Consider the following 22,025-nt stretch of genomic DNA (forward strand, 5'->3'; position numbering starts at 1 on the left):
CTCTTCTAAGTTTTGGCTTTATATCCTTTTATCCAGGTTATTCTGGGATAAATTAATCTTCCACGTCATGATGATGATATTGAGGTGATTTTACTCTGTTGTGGATGCTGTTTGAGCCCGGATGAGTACATCCTGAAATGACATTTATCAGAAATATTGTGTATTTGCAGGAATGTTCAAATTTTCTGCATGAAATGAACCTTAAAAAAACTGTCCTCAGAAATTATTTGGACACATAAGCGAGACCAAGTCGCAGTTGTAAACCAATGATGCTAGAGCTCCAGAAATAAATTCTGCTATTTAATTTATTGCATATAATTTCAGTTAATACCAACTCATTATATACAGTAGGTGTGGATATTTACACATTTACACTTACACCAATATTCACTGTAAAAACGTTTAGTTGGTGCCTTCAATTTTTTAGAATAGTCAACTTGGTTGTCATTTCAACATAAATGACATTAAACCAACTTAAAAAGTTACAAATAATAAATTCATATAACATATATAAAAAGTTGATGATTTAATGTAAAAACATAAGCTGCCATGACTTACTGATCATATCATTTTTTTCATTCTCATTCTCATTGTGTTCGTAGTTTTCAATTAATAAGGTCATACAAAATGCATAGAACATGTGGAAAAACAAATAGCTTTCAAATATCTTTAGATAAATCTTAGCATGTCACACCACAAGATACTGCCGAACCTGTTGGACATCGTATCAACTACATGTGTCCAATCAGAGTAAACACAGCTGTAATTCATCCAATTAACACTGAACATGTTACACTAATGTTACTAAAGTTACACTAAACAGAAAGTGTCCAAACAACCCAACAAAACTCTTTTGTGAAATATTTTGATCAAAACGTATGTTTGTGTTGTTTTTCTATAAAATAAATGACACTTGGTTTGATATACTGATATAATGCAACTAAAATGTACATTTTTAAGTGTGACTTAACTGTCAAACTATTTCAGGAGTCAGTATTCATAATCAGTTAATTTTGTGCATCTAAAGACGACTCTAAAGGAAACAAGAGGAAACAAGTGCAGCTGTTTAATAAAAGGTTAACATTAACATCAGACTGGGTCTAGCCAAAGTAGCCACTGATTGCAGGCAGAAGAAACACTGTGTCCTAATATAAATTGCCTCTGCAAGTGCATGCCTACTGACAGATTAAAACATCTTTGAAGTCTGCCATACATCACTTGAAACTCCCATCTTGGTTTTAAAGCTAATACGCTTAAGTCTTCCAGCAGTCAAAGCTGCTCCTTCACGAAATTGTAATCCCGGCTTTGATGATTTGTTATGTACTGCAGGAGAGAAAAGGGGGAAAAAACAGTTAAAGTTGTACTGGAACTTTTACAGACATACAAGCTTTGTTTATAGAGATCTGAGACTATTAAAAATAGTTGACCACCGGTTTCCTCAAAGTATATTCTTCCACTCACAAATATGCTTAAAAAAACCCAACCTGAAAATCAACCCAGTTAATTGTTATATAAATAACTGTCGTATTGTTTCTATAGCAACACACTGAAAATATCCTTGCTATTAAAGTGGCTAATAAAAGCGATTAATAATTAGAAATAGATACAGAGTGCTGTAGATTCCTGATTCCTAACATACGCAGGGCTCTTCAGTATTCACAAAACAAACCGTTGCTGAAGATCAAAGCAACATCAATAATGATTAGTAAGGAAAAATGAGAAGCGGAGGATATTAAAACTAAATCAATGTGACCGACAGCATTATGGGTTTATTACCCCTGCTGAAAGAAAACAAAAGTGCCCTGGAATTGACCACAAACAAACAGAACACATTAAACTAAAACAAAGACTGAAAACTCGAGTCAGCATAAACGCAAAACAGCCCATTATCCTCATTATCGCTTAAATAAATATGCTGTCTTCAAAATCATAATTGCTTAGGTATACTGAACGTTGAGGGATGAAAGTGTCCAAGCAACCTAACAAACTTTTTGTGAAATGTTTTGCAAAACAGAAAGACATTCATCAGTTTTTAAACATCTGAATGCATTTTAAATCCTCTGTGGATGTGGTCCATCAGAATGATTACATTTAGAAAATAAGCTATTGATAACTATTGTGAACTGGCAGTTTTCTTTTGGAATTGCTGTTAATTTATACAACTTTCTAATGTAAATTCTGAATTTCTGAATATATTCAAATAAATGATTGTAAAAGTGCTTCATTTAGTTAATCATTAATGAAATGGATTACTTTATTCAAATCTTAAACTTTGAAATGGTTGCAACTTTTGTTGAATAATGCTTCTAACCATCTAAAATATTTGTCTTGACACATGTTCTCGGGTCCAGGCATGTTCTTTATTACAATGCTTCTTCAAATACCCTCAAAGGAGATGATGATTATGAAGCAGGAAATTTGAAATGGATAGTTTTGCTATAGCCTGCATGAAAAAAGCCCTTCCCCCATGGCTTTCGGCCCACTGTCCCCATTAACCTGCCTTCACTCATCCTTGTGAGCTGAGAAAACAAAGGAGCCGCAGAAAGCCAAAGTATGTCATCGATTATTTCTTTTACATTGATTTTAATTTGTGTTTTGCAGATTTAATACAATCAAGACAAAGTCAGGATATTTGACACCGATGTCAGAGCCACAGCAGAGAGCCTGCGTGGGGTCAGCAGGTTTACCCAGAAAAGCGTCCTTGGGGTCTGATAATGTAACAGCCATTTGCTACGGCATTGTTGAAGTGTTTTCTTGAACTTGCGGAGCCTAAACTCTGTGACCTGAAGTCCGTGTCTGACATGAAGGCTGTTAGATTCACATATTATCTGAAAACATACAAGGTTTCAATGCGTAACAATTAAAAAAAAGCACATTATATTCAAAACAAAAGGACTGTAAATTACAGACACAAACAGACAAAGGGCTTATTATCACTCCGGGTCTTAAACTGACAAACGCAGGGAGCTATTGCTCATGGTGGCCTGGAAAAATAACAGCTTTCACACACACGTTGCATTGGGATTGCTTGCTATTCGAGATCAATTCTAAACAAGGTACATCATGGAAGTGACAATTACATAAAGACAGTTGCTGGATGGTTTTAAAACCATTAGGCAGACAAACATTTGTGCTGAGCCCTGGAAGGAACGCCGCGCCAATCGTGGGTTTGGATCTGATTTCTTCACAAATCAATGGGGTGTGGTCACTCGTTCACATGCAAACACAATGGCATTCACACGTTCACTTACCCAGAAACACTGAAGCTTGATAATTCAATAAGTAGGCCAAAAGCCATGTGAGGACAGGATTCGGAGAGAGTGTGAATAAAACGTCACAGCAGGAGGGAAACTGTGTGGGAGAAAAAGAGACTGACAGACAGAGACTAAGAAAAAGGGCAGCGCGTGCACACATATACAAAAAAAGAGAGAATCAGGCTCATTCTATTTTGGTTGCTGTCAGCTCCAGGATAATCTACAGAGGCTTTCCTGACTGAGATGGCAGACTAAGAGCAGGCTTAGTCCCTGAGCCATCTCACCATTCCCCTCACACACATCTTCACTGCGACCTGCAACTGCACTCAAACACATACACACACCTCCACCACTGACAGCAAACTTCAGATTCATGTCTTTAAAAAAACGTAAAAATGCTTCAGAACAATTAGTACTGTTAATATAGCCATTCAAAAAGGGGATAGAAGTCAGCTAATTGTCACATGGAGGAGTTGTACAATCTACCAATCGACTAAGAGCTGGAGTTAAAAATACAATTACGCATTTTAATCCTAGCTGAGATTTTGTTTCATTTTGGTTTCCAAAATAATTTTTTTAACCAAAAATTGTTTTCCAACTAGTTTCTTAATTTTTTCCATGCTAATTAAAAATCGATATTTTAATTCGTACAATAACCATATTGTAATATTATTGGATGAACAAGTGAAAACCAAACGTTATGACATTTTTATACTTTAACCTTTACATTTTTGTTTCATTCATTATTTTTGTTTCATGACATTTTTGTTTTGTTACATTAGACTAAAAATCTAATAATAAGATGCTTAATGGCAACCAATAGGCATATATGTATAGTGTGACAACATTTCCTTCTTAATGTCAAAAAGCTGGAGCTTTCCTGGGCAAAATTAGAAGGGATGTTCAAAAGTGTTTTCACATACAGTACTCTCCTATGTGCCTAAACAGAAAATATTAATTAAGGTGAAAAGCATGACAACTAACCCTGGTTTTCTATAAAGCTGATTTAAAATGTTCAATTTGTCATTATTGCAATGTTTGAAAAGGTGGTCTAAGGTTCAAACCTCTAAAGATCTTTATTTTATCTCTCTGTATTTTTTGGTTGCATTGGTTTTTCTTAACATCAGGACAAGCCAGCACTGTGTATTATGTTGTCCTGGAGGTTGAGGAAAGGAGAAGACGTGCTGTCCATCCAAAGCAGGGATCTCTGGATGCATGTCTGACATGTTTTCTAAGCAGAGGACAGGAAGGACAGTCTGAGGCCGATGGCTCACACCCAGCCTGCCCTCTGTCTCTCTGTTCAGGTTAGTCAATAGTCACAAACACAGACAGTGACAGTCTTCCCCCACAGCACCCACCATCTCTTCCTGTGCTGCTGTTCATTTCAACAGCACACTCTCAATCCTGTTGCTGAAAATGTGCATGTCATTTTTGTTTTTTATTAAAAAAAGTAACTAAATTTAAATAAAATTGAACATGCTCAGGCAAATTCAAAAAGGCTCTTGACAATAAATGAATCAAGCAAAAAAAAAAGCTACTATATGAAGCTACTATATAAATGAAATGTTATTTTATGTTTTAATTTCACAAACATCCATAGAAAAATTCAATATACGTAAATCCAATACAATATAAAATAAAATCCTCCTCCATATATTTTTGACAAAATGCATTTTAAAAAGATCGAAACATACATTTATTAAACATTGCGGCTTCAATATAGCATCAATAAATCCCCCATGCTAATCTTTAATAAACTCTGAAATAATACACAAATACAAGTACGCAAACAAAAACAACAGCTTATTATAACAATAACTCATAATAATGAGAGATCACTTTGGCATGCAAGCAATGATCTGATAAGCCATTTGAACATCTGTTATCAATATTCTGGCCATAGCAGCACGGCAGCTCCAATCCTATAAGGTTATGTGAAGCTGATGCCAAACTAATTCAACATCAAATGAGATTGAGATATGAGAGACTGAACTGTGTCCTGAAACAACAAAATAACGGAAAGCGTCTAATGCTGTGCCAGACATCATAATACATGGGCATGATCGCACTGCAGGAAAGAATTAATAAGTTTGACAGTTGAACACATTTATAATATGCGTAGACTTCCAGTGGGAACGAAGGCTTTGTATGTCATGTGCCATATAATTGGGGAGGCTTTAGGATACAGCTCTGGCAATCTGTAATACCATTACCAATGAGCATTGCCCTTTACAGCACTGGGGCCATTATTTCCTCAAGGTGCTTGTGGAAGTGTGAGAAACATGATTTGAATTTCCTTTGTGGCTTATTTGATGGCAGCACACACACACACACACACACACACACACATGCAGTGCTGCTGTTGATGACAGATTGAGAGACGGAGCTGCCACCATGCTTTTCTCAGCACTCTGAGACCTGGCCACTAGCTGCCCCTAGCAAATCGCTGAGAAAAAAATGTCAACCACTGTCATGCAAATCGCACTGACAACAGTCACTACAGCGACACAATTCCTGGCTCCCGAGGGAACAGGGCCACAGCCAAAAGAGACAATGTTTAATAATGACAAATTAATCAGTCACAATGTGTGATTACTGAGAGACTTGCGTACAGTACATAGAGGCGAAGACTGATTATCATGCTTAGAAATTCTGATTGAGTGCAAAAAAAAAAATAAAAAATAAAATAAAATAACCAATAATGAGAAATGTTTCTTGAGTAGTAAGTGAGCATATGAGAATGATTCTGAAGGATCATGTGACACTACAGACTGGAGTAATGACAGGAATAAATTACATTTTAAAATGTAATGAAATAGAAAATTTTTATTTTAAATGTCACAATATTACTGTTTCACTTTATTTTCATTAAAATAAATGCGCCTTGGTGAGCAATATGAAACTTCTTTAAATAAAAAAAAAAAAAATCATTTTAAAAATCTTATCAACCCCAGACTTTTCAATGGTAGTGTTTTATTGATTATGTCAATGATAATCACTAAACAGATATGATAGGGCATTCCACTAATAACATTACTCAGAAAGTTTCAGATGAGATCACAAAACAACTGCATAATTTTGGCAACCTTAAGTACAGCTGCTACAGTTTATTGTTCTTCCATTTTTAGACATTTCAAGATTTGTCCCCACCCACTTTTAGAGCATTCATTTCAATTTAAGAGCTTGCCATTTTATGTTTTGTTGCAGCCAGACACATAAAATGACCCCGGCAGCTGAGCAGAAGTGCAATTGGAAAGCAGTGATCCTAATATAGCTGGAATGTTACAATACATCACCTAATTAATATTCATGGCTCACCAGGCTCCTAAAGTAAATTCTGTGTCCCAATAATTTTTCAGATCTTTTCTACATCCCTTTTAGTTTAATCAGTTATTCAAAAATTTTACTCAGTTACTAGCTGAGTTAATGAATAAGAATGTTACACAGGTAATCTCACACCATTAGCCACCGCGGCTACTGAGTTCAGTAAGGCCGGATAAGATGAGCCAGAACAGGTCCGACGAAACAGCACATTCCCACTGTAACCAAGGGGATTTCCAGGCCGTCTTCATATGAACAACTGACCTGGGTGCAGTGAAAGGAATACTGTTCTGCTCGGTGAGCTCCACGGATAGTCCGGGACAGAGGATGAGAGGGCTGGCCTATCCGTGCATTCCTGAGCTGGGCAGGGCCGAGAGAAAGAGAAAGGCTTGTTGATATACACTGGTGACATTTCCCCGCTGGCTTAATTAGGTTAGGCCTGTGAGCTGATTAATCTTCCTATGCCTGTGCTGGTAATCCTTAAGCTGCTCTAACCTGTACTGAGGTCCGAGGAGCCAGTCTGCCTGCCTGTCTGTGCAGATGGCCATGCAAATAGCAAGCTCACTCGATGCTCATCATGAAGGAAGTAAGCAGCTGAGCCTGTGCCACTACTATGGACCTGTGTAGATGCAGACATTCTCCATCATACAGGTACACTAGTGGTCAAACCATATGGACCCATGTTGAAACCTGGAGGGGTAGTCAATATAATGCTGATTTATGCATAAAACAACTTAATTCAATGAAATAACTGAAATAGAAAATGTTTTTGATTGGGCTATTGGTTGATTTTGGAACTGACACAGATAATCTGCTAAATGACTAATTGTAAGTGTACCACTTCTGGTTATCAGAAAGCTTATGCAGATAATGTCAAAATGGTAAAATATTGGTCAGTTATTCAGACTAGCTAATATATTATTACTATGATTACACACGCTCTCTCTCTACACACACACAGCTGTGCTCTTTAGCAGCAGTGCATTAGCTGTGGCCTACCCTTGTCCCAAGGGGGAAAGTATTCAGGAATGTCAAATGTGGATGAAGGTATGACAGACACACACATGATCATCTATTGCGTGCTTAGTAGAAATAGCTGAAATGCATCCTTCACTACTGACTATTAGTGATGCGCGGGTCAGGTTTTTTTCAACCATGGAGTCCATGGGCTATGAGATGACCTGCGCATCACTACTGACTATACATGTACATTCAGTCTGCCCACTGACTCCAAAGAGTCCAATAGAACAATGAAGAGCATGGACAAGTACCGTACATACCTTCTCCATGTGACTGCTCAGTAGGCAGGCATTCAGCCACGACCTCTATTACATTATTGAGCACTGTAGAACCATTATTTTAGGTCTCAGGATAGAATTTGGATCAGTCTCTCCTTCCATTTATATGTCAACCAAATACTGAGCAACACCACCTGTGGGCATGGAAAATATTGTTGCTTCTGACAGACAATGAGCTTTCCACACCATCTTGCCATGATAAAAAAAGAACACTGTGATAAACAATCAAACAAACGGGGTCACCATCATGAGTCCAGACACTTTTTCATGAAAACACAATCAGAGTAATCGTTGTTGGGTGGTTGTAGTAGCAACAGTCACTGTACCAAACGACCTCACATACGCAACTTTTAACTTCCACAGTTCAATAATAAGTAATAATCTCTTTCCATCAAAATGGCTGTCTTTGCACTAATTTTAGACCTGAGGTGCTTTAGCATTTCAGAAGGATATCTACGGACACTCTTATGGTGGGACAATGGATATGAAGCCTCAGCAGATAAAATGGACCTGTCTGGATGGTTCTGGAAGAGACGGCCCGGTGTTGCTTAGCCATGGGCGTCACCCACCCTGGCACGATCTAACACCCCACCTGCACAACCTTCCTCACTGCGGCAGCCTTTGTTCCAAGCCAGTAAACCTGTCACAGTCTGCCTTAAACTCGACTGTATGGCTTCGTCCACGTTTACCGGTCCACCTTAAAAGTGGGCCAGGCTCAGGGAGGCTGTCCCAGTGCCAGTGGAGTGCAACGTGAGCGCAGAAAGACAGGAGTGAACAATAGAGCTGCAGCCTAGATTCCAGAGCAAAGTACTGCAGAGACAGGGGTAAAGCAATATTAAGCCATGCTATGCTATAAAGGTGACCGGCTACTGCAAGCCTTTCATTTTCATTTGGAAACCCTCAGAAATGTGTACGAAAGCTTGATGATTTCCATCGGAAATTCAGCAAGCAATCTAAGTAGAATGTACCTGACAAATCCTCTTAGAGAGCAAGAGCATGGATACCTGGACATGTACCAAGATAAAGTATCACATATCCCACCTCAAACTCCAAAGCGCTCAATGTCTGCCATAGCAGCAACAAGGTTTGTGATGAAGAGAGTTTTTTTAATGCGACAGTGGGTACCGATAGATAGAGAGAGGTAGAGAGAGATCTTGTGGGTGTTATGGTGGGTAGAGAGAGAAAGACAGACAGGGATGTGGGCGTAATGGCACCATGCATTATACGTACGATGCAGTGGCTGATGCCTTAAATGCAGCAATGCATCATCCATGAACTATAGGCAAGCCGTTATCTCATTAAGCAGTCTCTCATTGTCTCTCTAAATGCCAAAAAAGGTCTTAAACTCTAAAGGTGTTTGTGTAGAGACTGCGGTAATACTCATTGGCCTTTATTTTCATCATTCCTTTGTTGAAATGTTGCCGCAATGTCATTTTAAACAGCAGTCAGACGTGCCACAACAGTGGACAAATGCTCCGCCAACACACAACGGAAATGGAACGAATCATGAAAGAGCGTGGGTGAACTCTAGACAACCCCATCTCTCGACATTTGTGCTCATAACACAATGCTTCTCACCAAATTTAATTATTTTGTAGTAGGGATCTCTGGTGGTCTTCCAGTTGCTAATATTTATGATCCAGTGCCTTAAGGGATATACATCTAGGTTAGCCAACAACCAAAAAAGTAAGGCCCTGTCAGCGCTTGCATACCACATTAGCCATGCTACATGCTAAAGCCATATCACATAGCATGAGGGACACGAGGGAACACACACACAAACTCACATATGACTCAGCAGACATTAAAAAGATGACGTTCACATCTACAAAGTGAGCAGTTGAGGGCTCTCTGAGGTCAAACACAAGTGTACTGAGCCTTTAGCATGACGCTCTCCATAGTACTTTGTGCTGCTCTCAAATGAAAAAGAGATGTGGAATTAAATCGGGATAAATGTAAGATATTGGTTGGATAGTTCACACATAAACATAAGTCCCCCTCATATCGTTCCAGGCCTTTATGATTTTTTTCTGTGGAACACAAAAGAAGATATTTTGAAGAATGTTGGTACAGCCTTGGTTACCATTGACTTCCACTGTGTGGAGAGACATTTCTCAAAATATCCTCTTTTGTGTTCCACTCAAAAATCATACGTACAACATAAGGGTGACTAAACTAAGACATAGTTTTCATTTTATCCCTTTAACATGTGTTCAAGGCCCTTGCCTGGCAGCATTTGAAATTGAACTCAAGAAATACAAAGGAATCATATTTCCTCTTTCTAACCTTATCCCTCTAACAATTAATTCTCAGCTGATCCTACCCACTAGTGCATCACATGACCTGTATGCCGGCATTTCTTCAATGCCCCCCCCCCATCCTCCAAAGCACACTGTCCCTTTATACACATGGCTAGCTGTTTCCTCTCTCCTCTCACAGTTGTGCTTCACTGTTGACTAAAATGTCTGTTTCCAACACCGACAGGCTGATGAGAGAGTGCCCCTCTCAGCTCCCAAGAACCTAACCCGTGCACATAACAGGAAAACGTCACAAGTTAGGGTCTCAGGGATTGTGAGAGGCACATTTGCAGACTGACTGCCAACCTGTGACAAGATTCGAGCACACTGATGTGTCCCACAAAAACAAAAAATTCAAATTAGTATGGTTATAAAAGGCCCATCTACTCACAGCTTTTGTGCATCCCCCAATCCCCCCGACACTTGTTTGTCTGTCTGTCTGTGACACAACAAGTGCAACCTTCAGCTAGACACAACGCTGACCCATCTCTCCCTCACCCCGCAAGCTCTCTCTCTCATTCTCTTTCCCCAACACCCTAACTCAGTCTCTAACATCAAACATTGCAGCACTTGCCCCTGGTTCCAGGTAAACTCTTCACCAGCTCTTGTCTTGCTAAGCTCTCTTTACAAGCATTCAACGATAATCATAAAAAGCTCTCCGTCTAGACACTGCGACTTACAGAACTACTAGTGTCCCCAACGTAAACCACTGAACTGTAACATTACCTAAATCATGATACGTTAATACAAGATAATACAAGACAATTTTGCTTACGGCTAACTGGCAAGCCCAATACAAGCAGCTTCAGACAAAGGTAATGAAGACACTAACAGATGTTACAGCTGTGGGTGGGGAGAAGCAGAAAATGGTTTTAAACTCACCCTGGTGTGAGGATGAGGATGAGTATGAAGCCGATCACAGTTCTCTCACAGCCTGCTCAACAAAGAAAGTGGGTAAGAGAAAGAAAGACAGAGAAATCTCAGATTTTCTCAGATTTGCTAGCCCTGCTGACAAAATCATGCAGATCTGATAGGCTAGAAAAAGGGATAGTCATACAGTCATGCTGACTGGAAGGCTGTTCGCGTGAAACGAAAGAGGAAGAATGAAAGAGAGGAGAGGTGGACAGGAGAAGAGATGAATGGATGGTAATATTAAAGCAAAGGTCCGTATGTCCATATTACAGCTTGCCGACAAAAGCCGCAGAGGTGGAGAGCGTGCCGATGAGAAAAAGCCGAAGGGTGGTGTGATGGCACTGAGGATGAGAGACAGTCAGAGCAGCTTCCAGGGCCACACCACCAGCAAATCATGCCAGTCTGTTGGATCTCAGGAGAGGAGGGGGTGAACACACACACACACACACACACACACAGCACAGGACTCTCACTCATTCACTTCACCTCACTCGTCCAGCGCTGCTCAGACATGGCAATTCCGCTCACATGTATATCCCTATTCCAGGTCTGGCTCGATTGGATGTTGGAAAACAGGCAGCCTGCCACAGCCAAAAACCCTGGGCTATGTCCTGCCGAAAGAGCACGTCTGAGACGCAGCAAATGCATCAATGCACCGTGTTACAGGCTCTCTACACTCGCTAGCTTGCTCTCTCCACACCCCTTTCTTCTCTTTCACTCTCCGTATCTGTCTTACATTTCATTTTCTCCCTCCCTCGCCATCTCTCTCGCTCTCGCTCTCTCTCTCTCTCTCTCTCAGGACACACAAATACACACTCTTCCTCTCTCTCTGAGTTGAGCAGACTGAGATATATGCAAAATTGGAAAGAGGAGGGGGAAAGCGTAGAAGCAAGACACCCCTGGTCCCGCTTTGCCTCTTTACAAATCCATGTTGAAAAAAGTTGTAGAAAGGCGGGAAAACAGAGAAATATCATCCATTAATTTGCTCACACAGCTGTGATCATTTAAAGCCAGAGGCCCACATCTCCTCAGTATCAACCCAAAGGGGGGAGGATGTTGGTGGAGAAAGAGAAATTGTGTCGAAAAAAGGCATAGATTTTCACGCTCTTTGATTTTTATTTTTTTTTGTCATTTTTACTTGTCAAATATTCCTACATTTGGTATTTCCAGTGACACTGACATTCTGGAATTTCTCTATCACATGCCCAGCATCATTAACACTATCCTTTAAAAAGAGAATGAAAGTGAGGGAGAAAGACAGAGAGAGAGAGGCCCTAGAAACAAAGCTGCATAATGTGCTTGGCTCATAGAGGCTACATTTAATCTCAACTGGCTCCCCCAGGCTTGGGCAGAGTAAGGGGGGAGAGGAGCCCGAGCCGATGGGGGAGGGACAAGCCGAGCAGGTAGGGAGGCTTGCGACGGACAACATTGCATGGGATCAAATAAATAACCGGAGCGGAGGGAAAGCAAACCAACAGCATACTGCCCTCTTCCTCTCTTTCCTTCACTTGCTTCATGATTTCGTAGTCTCTGGCTAATCTCTAGGTGTCACATGTAGATTGAGCATTATATCCTTTATGATGCAGACGGGACATGCATGTAGGCTTTTCGGCTGTAAAACGGAGATGCTATCCCTTTTAAACTTCCCCCTCGGCTCCATGGCCCCACCACTGCTATACTCATTTATCAGCCTCTTTCGTCCAGATACAGCAAGCTATCAGTGAGGTGCTAATATTAGACCGCCTTTGACTGCGCCGGCTGCTGCCTAGAGCCTATAGTGAGCAGACACGCGCACATGTATTTATACATGCACACAATTACACATGCATGCTAAAGACTTAGCAAAGCATATTGAAGCATATTTGCTGCATAAAGGGTAATGCAAACATAAAATGAAAAATTTTTTTTTCATTTTTTTTTTATTATTATTTTATATATTTTTTATTTCAAACACCGAATCCAGTCATTCCTGCTGTAGAAACTGCTAAGTGCTCACTGTAAGATTATGACTTCAGCTATGTTTAGCAGACATGTCTCCAGAGAAGTGAAATATAAGGCCATTAGCAAAGCAGTGTAATTATAGTGCTTCATACCTTGCATAACAAACATTGTGGTTGAAGTTCTAATGAGGACTTTAAGTGAGGGAAGAGGTACTTCTATAGGAACCACATAAACCCTTGATTTAATAATACTTATAATACATGACTACAATAGCACTAATTACGCACTATCAACTTGAATAATTGCGTTGTATATCAAGACCCCATAAAATTAAAATGAGAGTTTTGTGGCATTTAGTCTGTGTGTGTTAGCTTTGAGTTTACAAAGCTAGTGTAATCCTAAATTTCTCTTCCTTCTAGTGAAAAGCAAAAATATTGATGACTCATCCTGCACTACACTTATGTTTGGCCAATCAAATGCTCTCTCTCAGAATGCCCCTCCCCCTAATAACATTCACCACTGACTAGCAAGTTGCAAATCTTGTCCATTGAAGTCTACTGGCTATTTTCTAAAATAAATGAATAATAATAAACTTTAATAATAAAACACTTTAATATGCCCTGCTCGAATTTTCAGTTTAAAAAGGAAATAGATCAATATAGGAGACCAAGTGAGACTAAGATGATCATATCGCAAGTATTCTTTGTCCTGAGAGCATATGCTTTAGAGCCTTGCATAGTCTCACAATTACCAAATGCAAAAGGCCAAATGATATTACGCTGATGAAAAAGACACAAATATTTCTGATTAAGTAAAACCTGTGTAATTTAGAATTTCGGCACAAGAGTGAGGCAGCATGTCCGTGAAGCTTTTCGAGAGCTTTCTTAATAGAAGAGAGAGTAAACAAATATTTGTGAATGTGAGCTGAAAAAGCTGTTTGTTTGTCACAGCTCTTTTCCTTTGGCAGCGATTAGCAAGGAGAGGTGCAGAGAACTACAAACCTCTGTGCTCTTGACCCCTTCCCTTCTCTGATATTCTTTGGATTTGTGCTTCAAGGCTGACATAATGCAGCACACAGACCCTCCTGGCCAACTAAAGGCACACTCAAAAGAGACACGTTATTGCAGTAGTATCGCCGCAGAGATATGAAAAAAGATATTAATGGGAAGATGGGAAATAAAGCAACATCAAAGACTACATTTTCAGATTATACATAAACCCTGGAAGGGTATTAGAATCAGATGCTGAGCAATGTACAGCTGTCTGTTTCAGTGTGTAAAGTACTGTATGTGTGTGTGTGTGTGTGTGTGTGTGGCAGTGAAAATCTGCACCATTGGGGGGCAGCCTTCTTCTATATATACATATATATATATATATATATATATATATATATATATATATATATATATATATATATATATATATATATATACTGTACATACAGGTGCATCTCAATAAATTAGAATGTCATAGAAAAGTTCATTTATTTCAGTAATTCAACTCAAATTGTGAAACTCCTGTATTAAATCAATTCAGTGCACACAGACTGAAGTAGTTTAAGCCTTTGGATCTTTTAATTTTGATGATTTTGGCTTACATTTAACAAAAACCCACATCTCAACAAATTAGAATATGGTGACATGCCAATCAGCTAATCAACTCAAAACACCTGCAAAGTTTTTTGAGCCTTCAAAATGGTCTCTCAGTTTGGTTCACTAGGCTACACAATCATAGGGAAGACTGCTGATCTGACAGTTGTCTATAAGACAATCATTGACATCCTTCACAACGAGGGTAAGCCACAAACATTAATTGCCAAAGAAGCTGGTCGTTCACAGAGTGCTGTATCCAACCATGTTAACAGAAAGTTGAGTGGAAAGTTTTGGATTTCATTTGGAAGCCAAGGTCCCAGAGTCTGGAGGAAGGGTGGAGAAGATCATAGCCCAGTCTTCTGGTCTGTTGTGAGATTTCAAAACACAGCAGTTTGTGATATCCGGTTCACGAACGAATCATTCGATGTAAACGGATCTCCTTGAACCAGTTCACCAAATCGAACTGAATCGTCTGAAACGGTTCGCATCGCCAATAACCATTAATCCACAAATTACTTAAGTGTTAACTTTTTTAATGTGGCTGACACTCCCTCTGAGTTAAAACAAACCAATATCCCGGAGTAAATCATTTACTCAAACAGTACACTGACTGAACTACTGTGAAGAGAGAACTGAAGATGAACACAGAGCCGAGCAAGATAACAAACGATAGACTGACTCGTTCACGAGTCAAGAACCGGTTGCACTGGTTTTCGGATCACCAGTAGTTCTTTCGGACAGTTCGATTCAATAAACTGGTTGAAGAAAACGGTTCACTGGCTCTTTTTTTTTTATTGGTCTTATGAAGTATTCTAATTTGTTGAAATAGTGAATTGGTGGGTTTTTGTTAAATGTGAGCCAAAATCACCACGATTAACGGAACCAAAGACTTAAACTACTTCAGTCTGTGTGCACTGAATGGATTTACAGTAATACACAAGTTTCACAATTTTAGTTGAATTATTGAAATAAATGAACTTTTCCATGACATTCTAATTTATTGAGACGCAGTGTGATCTGTCTTTTTAACTGGTGTAAGACGATGACAGGTCTAGAAGTAGCACAGGAATGAATAGAAACAGCAAAATCTATTTCAGCCTCCATTGTTCTGGGATCAGAGGTGACGTACAGTACTTTATTCTCGCTCCAGAAAATGCTGCTATCATCTAAAGTGTGCTTTTAAGCATCACAAATCTACTTGACTGTTAATACAAACATTAGACTTTGTACATCATCTAAGAGTTGTTTCTTCAATAAAACTGATAATATAACTATGTATAAAAACAATTTATAACTATGTATAAATTGTTCAAAAAATTATTCAACAACTTATGCAATAGAGCAGAAGTGTCTTTTGGACATTGTTATTTGTTTCGCTGCATTTAGTGCAATATTAAATAAAAATTTAAGCAAACCTGGTGAAAAGAATCAAAATATTTGAGTTACTATAATTAATCAAAATCCCCACTACTAGTAAATGTATCTGTTCAGGTTTAATGCTGTTACCCTAAGATCCTTATTTTCTTTACCAAAAATCTGATAGCAAAACTTTTTTTTTAAAGATGCAGTATATTGGACAATTTGGTTCAATGTGTAATATATTCCAAAAATAACATGATTCTATAATTAAATGCAACCAAGAAATTTGTGTTAAGTACCTTAAGTACATTGTATTGTACATGAATTTGGAGAGTGTGAAGAAAAAAAAATGCATTTAATAAAAAAGGCATATTCAAAGTGATTCTGAATAACTGGGTACTGGGTAATTAATATAAAACTGTGGACAGTTTGAAAACCCTTAGGATGCATCAAGATTAATTAGGAGTAAAGGAAGACTGTAATATATATTGTTTTATTTTCTTTTTCTTTTTTATGTAGACACGATCTGCATATTATGGCTGAATGTTTTGCTATTAAGTGTTTAATAAAAAAAAAAAAAAAAAAAAAGATTACGTCCATCCTACTCATGATACCATAAAAATGAAATGGGTTGTAGTTTATAATGCATGAATATAAAAGTGACGCTAAGTCATGAAGCTGACATAACTAAGAGTGCTTCAAAATTATATAAAAATGTTTTGTCAAGTAGTTAAAAATTTGCTCAACATCAAATTTAGCTAATTAGCTACTTTTTTTCAAAATGAAAAACAATTGTTAATCATAATATTATAAATATTATGATTAATAAATTATTACTGAATAAACCTGACATCAACAAAAGTCATTTTTAATAGTTAGATAAGGTAGAAATTTAAGATTAACACAACAGTTTTAAATAAAATGACGGTAAAAACATTTATAATGTTAATGAAAATGTTATATTTTAAAGATATGCTGCTCTTTTGAACTTTCTACTCATCAAGGAATCCAGGAAAAAAAAAAGTATAATGGTTTTACGCTAATAATAAGAAAAGTTTCCTGAAAGGGTTTCTGCAGGCTTTATGAAGTTAAATTTAAGACTTTTGAAAGACCTTTTTAGACAAAGTTATGAAATTCTTAAACTGAAAGCAACACAATGTGTCAATATGGTCTCTAAATGTAAATGTATTGTATTAACAATGCTTCAAAGTTTTAAAATGCAATTTCCTACAGACCTCAACTAAGTAAATATAAATATATATATATATAACTAGAATATGAAAGTAACTTCTACCCCCCCCCCCCCCCCCCAAAAAACATTACAAATATTACTGAACCCAAGCTATTGACTACTTTGCATTACATGGGGAAGATTAGAAAAACAACACTTCTCACCTGAGACTATAAAAAAGGTGCTTGATTACTGAGAATATAATATAATATAATATAATATAATATAATATAATATAATATAATATAATATAATATAATATAATATAATATAATATAATATAATATAATATAATATAATATAATATAATATAATATAATATAATATAATATAGTATAGTATAGTATAATATAGTATAATATAATAATACAACTATTAAACCAGGACTTCAGCAATGTATTTTGTGTGCCTGGTCAGTTTGTGCATCTGGGACTCATTTTGGTTCAACAGAACTTTTCAGCTCAATAATTTTACAGGAAATAAAATGAGATGTTTTGTTTGTGCCATGGTTTTTATTTCCTTTTTATTTCTATAGCTCCTTAGTATGAAAAACTGCAGAGGTGGGAAAATGTCGCTCATAGTAAGATTGTTTGTCGAGGTGCTGAGGCAGGAGCGTGTGTATCTCAGGGAAAGCTAGGAGGTTGTACAGTTATCTCCTGTGATGTTACTCTAAACTATACAACCTACTACCTCAGCCTGGGGGCACCGCAGAGACCCAGAGAGATGAACAGCTTTGACCCTCTATCAATCAGAGAAAGAAAATCGACTGTGTTAATTTTGATAAGACTCCTTCAAATCCTACAGTACCTACTGAGATGGTTTAAAACGGGGCCCTTAATAGTAGGTGTGAAGGCCACACAGACAGATACCTATAGATACCAGCTTGTGTGGAAAGTCACCACAAGTTCGGATCTACGGGTTTGTGTCAGCAGGCAGGTCTCTTCCTGAAGAAAAACAAGTTCAGAAGTCGTCCATCAGCTTCAGCTATTCCATTATAAAAGATATTTCAATGATAGAAAGGTACTATTTCCCCAAACAGGCTGCATATTGCAACACTGAGACTACTGCATATTTAAATAGGAATAGCAGCTCATACACTGAGGTGCAGAACATATTTGCAGTTTTACGGTTCAGCTATAAACAATCAAGAAAATTGATCGGTCCAAAGTAAAAGCCTCTGCTTCTTTATTTTCTATTATGATTGGATACAATTGCAAATGTCCCCACAATGGCAAGATCATCTGGGACATTCAAACACACACTGAGATATCTGGACCATATTCTTGTAAATGACTCCTGACAAGTCTGCACCGCTCACATCTGGGCTATGAATCTAAAAGTCAAGTCAACAGTGCAAGAACAGCATGCGAACAAGAAGTAAAAATCCTTGTTTAATGAATATATGAACACAAATGCACATTCAAACTTGTTTTATCAATTGCTTTTAAAGAGAATAATGATATTATTATTATATTTTCTATTTAAGAGAGGACATAGATAATGCTCATAGCTTATAAATATATAATATAATTGAATAACAATATATAATTTTATTATATTATAGAGGATTGAATTTTAGTACCTTATCTAATATTATTATATTGATATAAAAACTATCTTTGAAAGTAGTATTTGCCATTTTTAAAAATATGAAAATATTGTCATCATTATTTCATTTTTCAATTTTTTATGAGTTTACTGTATATATATATTTAGTTGAATTAAATGACTAAGCTATATAATAACTAAAAAAAATGGCGAAATGTTTAATAAAGTAAAGGTAAAGGTGAATACACAAAGCAATAAAATATTGCATTGCAAATGTACAGTCGTCAAGCCGTTTAAGCACACAACCATGCTAAATCATTCAGGACACTTCAAACACCTGCTCATCTTGAATAAAAGAAAAAGAGAGGTTTAAAAAAGAATTATGAACAAAACACACTATATTGAGAATGCCACCCCTAAAGCATGCCTAAACCTTTTCTTTTCTAGCTTCTCGTTCCATCAGACCATCTTTCTTAGGTTTCATGCGCTTGCAAAGCCCAATCCACAGAGGACAACAGCTGAGCAGCATCAACTCTAATAGCTGTCAGTACATCTACAGGCCAAACATCTGTATTTCCCCTGAGCTGACCACACAGCGCTGTATATACAGATTACTTGACCATTTTCTATAACAATTCAAATACGTCTTTTATAAACTGTTTGATGTCAAGCTTTTATAATATTTTTAAGAAAATCAAGCATTAAAATACAGAGTTAAAAGCCCTGTATATATTTAAAAACTAATTTAAGCTGAAACCCTCAATGCTGCATTATTCACAGGACCTATGCATGAAAGTAATTATCTACATTGCTTAAATTTAGTATATTGTCTCATCACATTGAGATGCTATTTCTCTCAAACTGGGAAGATTTCTGCATCGAGCATAATAAAGATGTGTGAAGTAAGTCTGGCCCACAAAGCCAAACCCAGTGCCATTAATAACACGTGGCTCAGTGTGAAATTAATTGATGGTCCATTTGGACTGGCACCGCACCTCCGGTGAAGACCTTCTGACAGTTCATGTTCCCTTCCCGTTTCCCACTACTTGAACACAAATGCACAGACTGACTTTGAAGTAGGTGCCAACATCCTTTAACTATCTTAGGGGGGCTATGCCAAGAAGTTGAAAGACTCCACATAATCAGCTGAAAAGGGGTCAGCAAGAGTGAGAATGACCCTGTGTTTCTTAACCGTCAGGTTTCTTAACCAAGTGAGGAAGGATTTGACATTAGATCAACTATATAGAATAATACAACAACATGTCCAGGCCTCACCAACCTGCACACCATACCATGAGCAACAACACTGTCTGCTACGATAACGATAAAAATATAGTGTATCAATGTGGTAAACAAATATGCCAGAAAGAAAGAATCAAATGCTTACCGCCTGTCTGTTTACTGTTTCCAAAAAGGTACTCAATGTACTTACAGCACTGGCAGAACGTATGGAGAACGTCCACTGGGGCCCATGAAAGTGCAAAACACAAATGTGCAACTAAGAAAATAGGAAAAAAATAGAAACAAGCAAAGGGATGAGATTAAGCAAGGGAAAAATACATGATTTAAAAAACCAATGGATTGGGAAAAAATCATTCCCATGTTAATAAGAGATCGATTTTCTTTGTAATAAAACCATAAATAAGAGAAAGCAAGTTATTAAAACCTCAGGATTGTACGATCTATGTGCCTGCTTATTGACCAAATGACAGACAACATCTGTTTGTGAGAAAGCCAAGATCGAGTCTTTAAAAAAATTGGCTTGATTTTCTCTTTCACTCTCTCTCTATAGCCCTCTCCCTCTCTTTCACTCACTCTGCTGAATGAAGCAAATAGAAAAGAAAAAAAAAAGCGACTGGAAATTCAGCAAAAAGGAAAATGGAGTTGTGTACCAGTTCAAGTCACCCCTTAACCTCGTCTCCTCCGCTTGCCTCTCTCTCTCCCCCAGCTGTAGAGGAGCAACCCAGGTATCAACTCCTCGGCAGTCCTCACGCTCCCATCTCCCAGACCGCCCGACTGACAGACCGCCCGCCCACCCAACCAACCCCCCCCCCCCCCACCCTAGCACACATACACCTCGCAAACACACACACACATATACTTCTTGGAAGACTTCTCTGCACCAAAAATAAATACAAACTGCAGTTCAGTCCAGCTTCTGAAAGCTCGTTGGCCCTGTGCCATTGTTTGCTGGGGCGAAATTGTTTTGTGGTGGACTTGCCGTTTCAGGCAAACATTGACACTTTCAGTACATGATTGAAAGCCACTGTTTCCTTTTTTTTTGTCTTGTCTGATATCTTCCTAGCAATCTATCCCAACATATTCTAGTGAAATTTGATTTATTTAATTGCAATACAGCTGACTACTAGTGGGCCATGGGCGACAGCAAAGAGTATCAATGTGCACCCGCTAAGAATAGAGGGTCTTATTGTGGCATATCTTCTAAGGCTCAGCAGTCTGCATATATAGCACTTAGCTATCTAGACATACATAAATCAGTGCAACAATATATATATATATATATATATATATATATATATATATATATATATATATATATATATATACTATAAACACCAGCAGCAGTGGTGAAAGGAGGTAGCAGTTGAATATGTTTTCAGCACTGATGTTAGCATAAGGCCAAGCACAGCACTTTAAAACCCGTCCCATCATCTCAAGCTTTCACACTTTAAGATGCCGGTTCTACTCAGCAGACTGAAGCTGACATCCTAATAGACCTGAATGCCTGGCAGGTATGTGCCGTATCTCAGGGGATGGGGAGAAGCCATGTGAACACGCTGTGGCATTTCCCCCGGAGTGCTTACTGTAAGCAATACCTCCAGTGCTTCTTACTCTACTCGACTCTCAGCGTGGTGGTGGGAGGGAGAGAGGGAGAGAGGGAAGGACGGTGAGTCGTGTAAATTCTGCGGCGTGTTTGTGATAAGCATATGCCTTCAGACTCCATGAAGGCACCATGTCTCACCCCTCCAAATTCTGTGCTTCTCCCTCTCTCTCTCTCTGATATTCTACTCACGCACTGCTGCGGCACTGCTCCACCAATCCGTTGCATTAACCAAAATCCCAGACAAACGGGCCAGCAGTCTCTCTGTCTCACTCCTGACCAGCCAGAGCTAGAAACTGCACCAGAAATGTATCAAGTGGGATTTGAAGGTCTAAAACTCTGAAATCAAACCAAAAAATCTAGGATTTACACCGGAAAAGTTCTGATGTCAAATAAAAAAATACATTTCAGATTCTACATTATTTCTAGG

General features: G+C 38.1%; 1 long non-coding RNA gene across 2 annotated transcripts; it reads right to left on the bottom strand.

Annotated features, from left to right (window-relative positions):
- Positions 1 to 922: 922 nt before the first annotated feature.
- Positions 923 to 12,020, bottom strand: LOC132123248 (uncharacterized). Of its 2 annotated transcripts, none has more exons than XR_009426479.1 (3): positions 11,569 to 12,020; positions 11,053 to 11,104; positions 923 to 1,323 (listed from the first exon to the last, which is right to left on the bottom strand). It is a non-coding gene; the product is annotated as an uncharacterized LOC132123248 (long non-coding RNA). The 2 variants fall into 2 exon arrangements; XR_009426480.1 differs by lacking the exon at positions 923 to 1,323 and adding an exon at positions 7,000 to 7,265.
- Positions 12,021 to 22,025: the final 10,005 nt, after the last annotated feature.

The sequence above is a fragment of the Carassius carassius genome, chromosome 41 (genome assembly GCF_963082965.1).
Source record: "Carassius carassius chromosome 41, fCarCar2.1, whole genome shotgun sequence".
In the NCBI taxonomy this organism is placed as follows: Eukaryota; Metazoa; Chordata; class Actinopteri; order Cypriniformes; family Cyprinidae; genus Carassius; species Carassius carassius.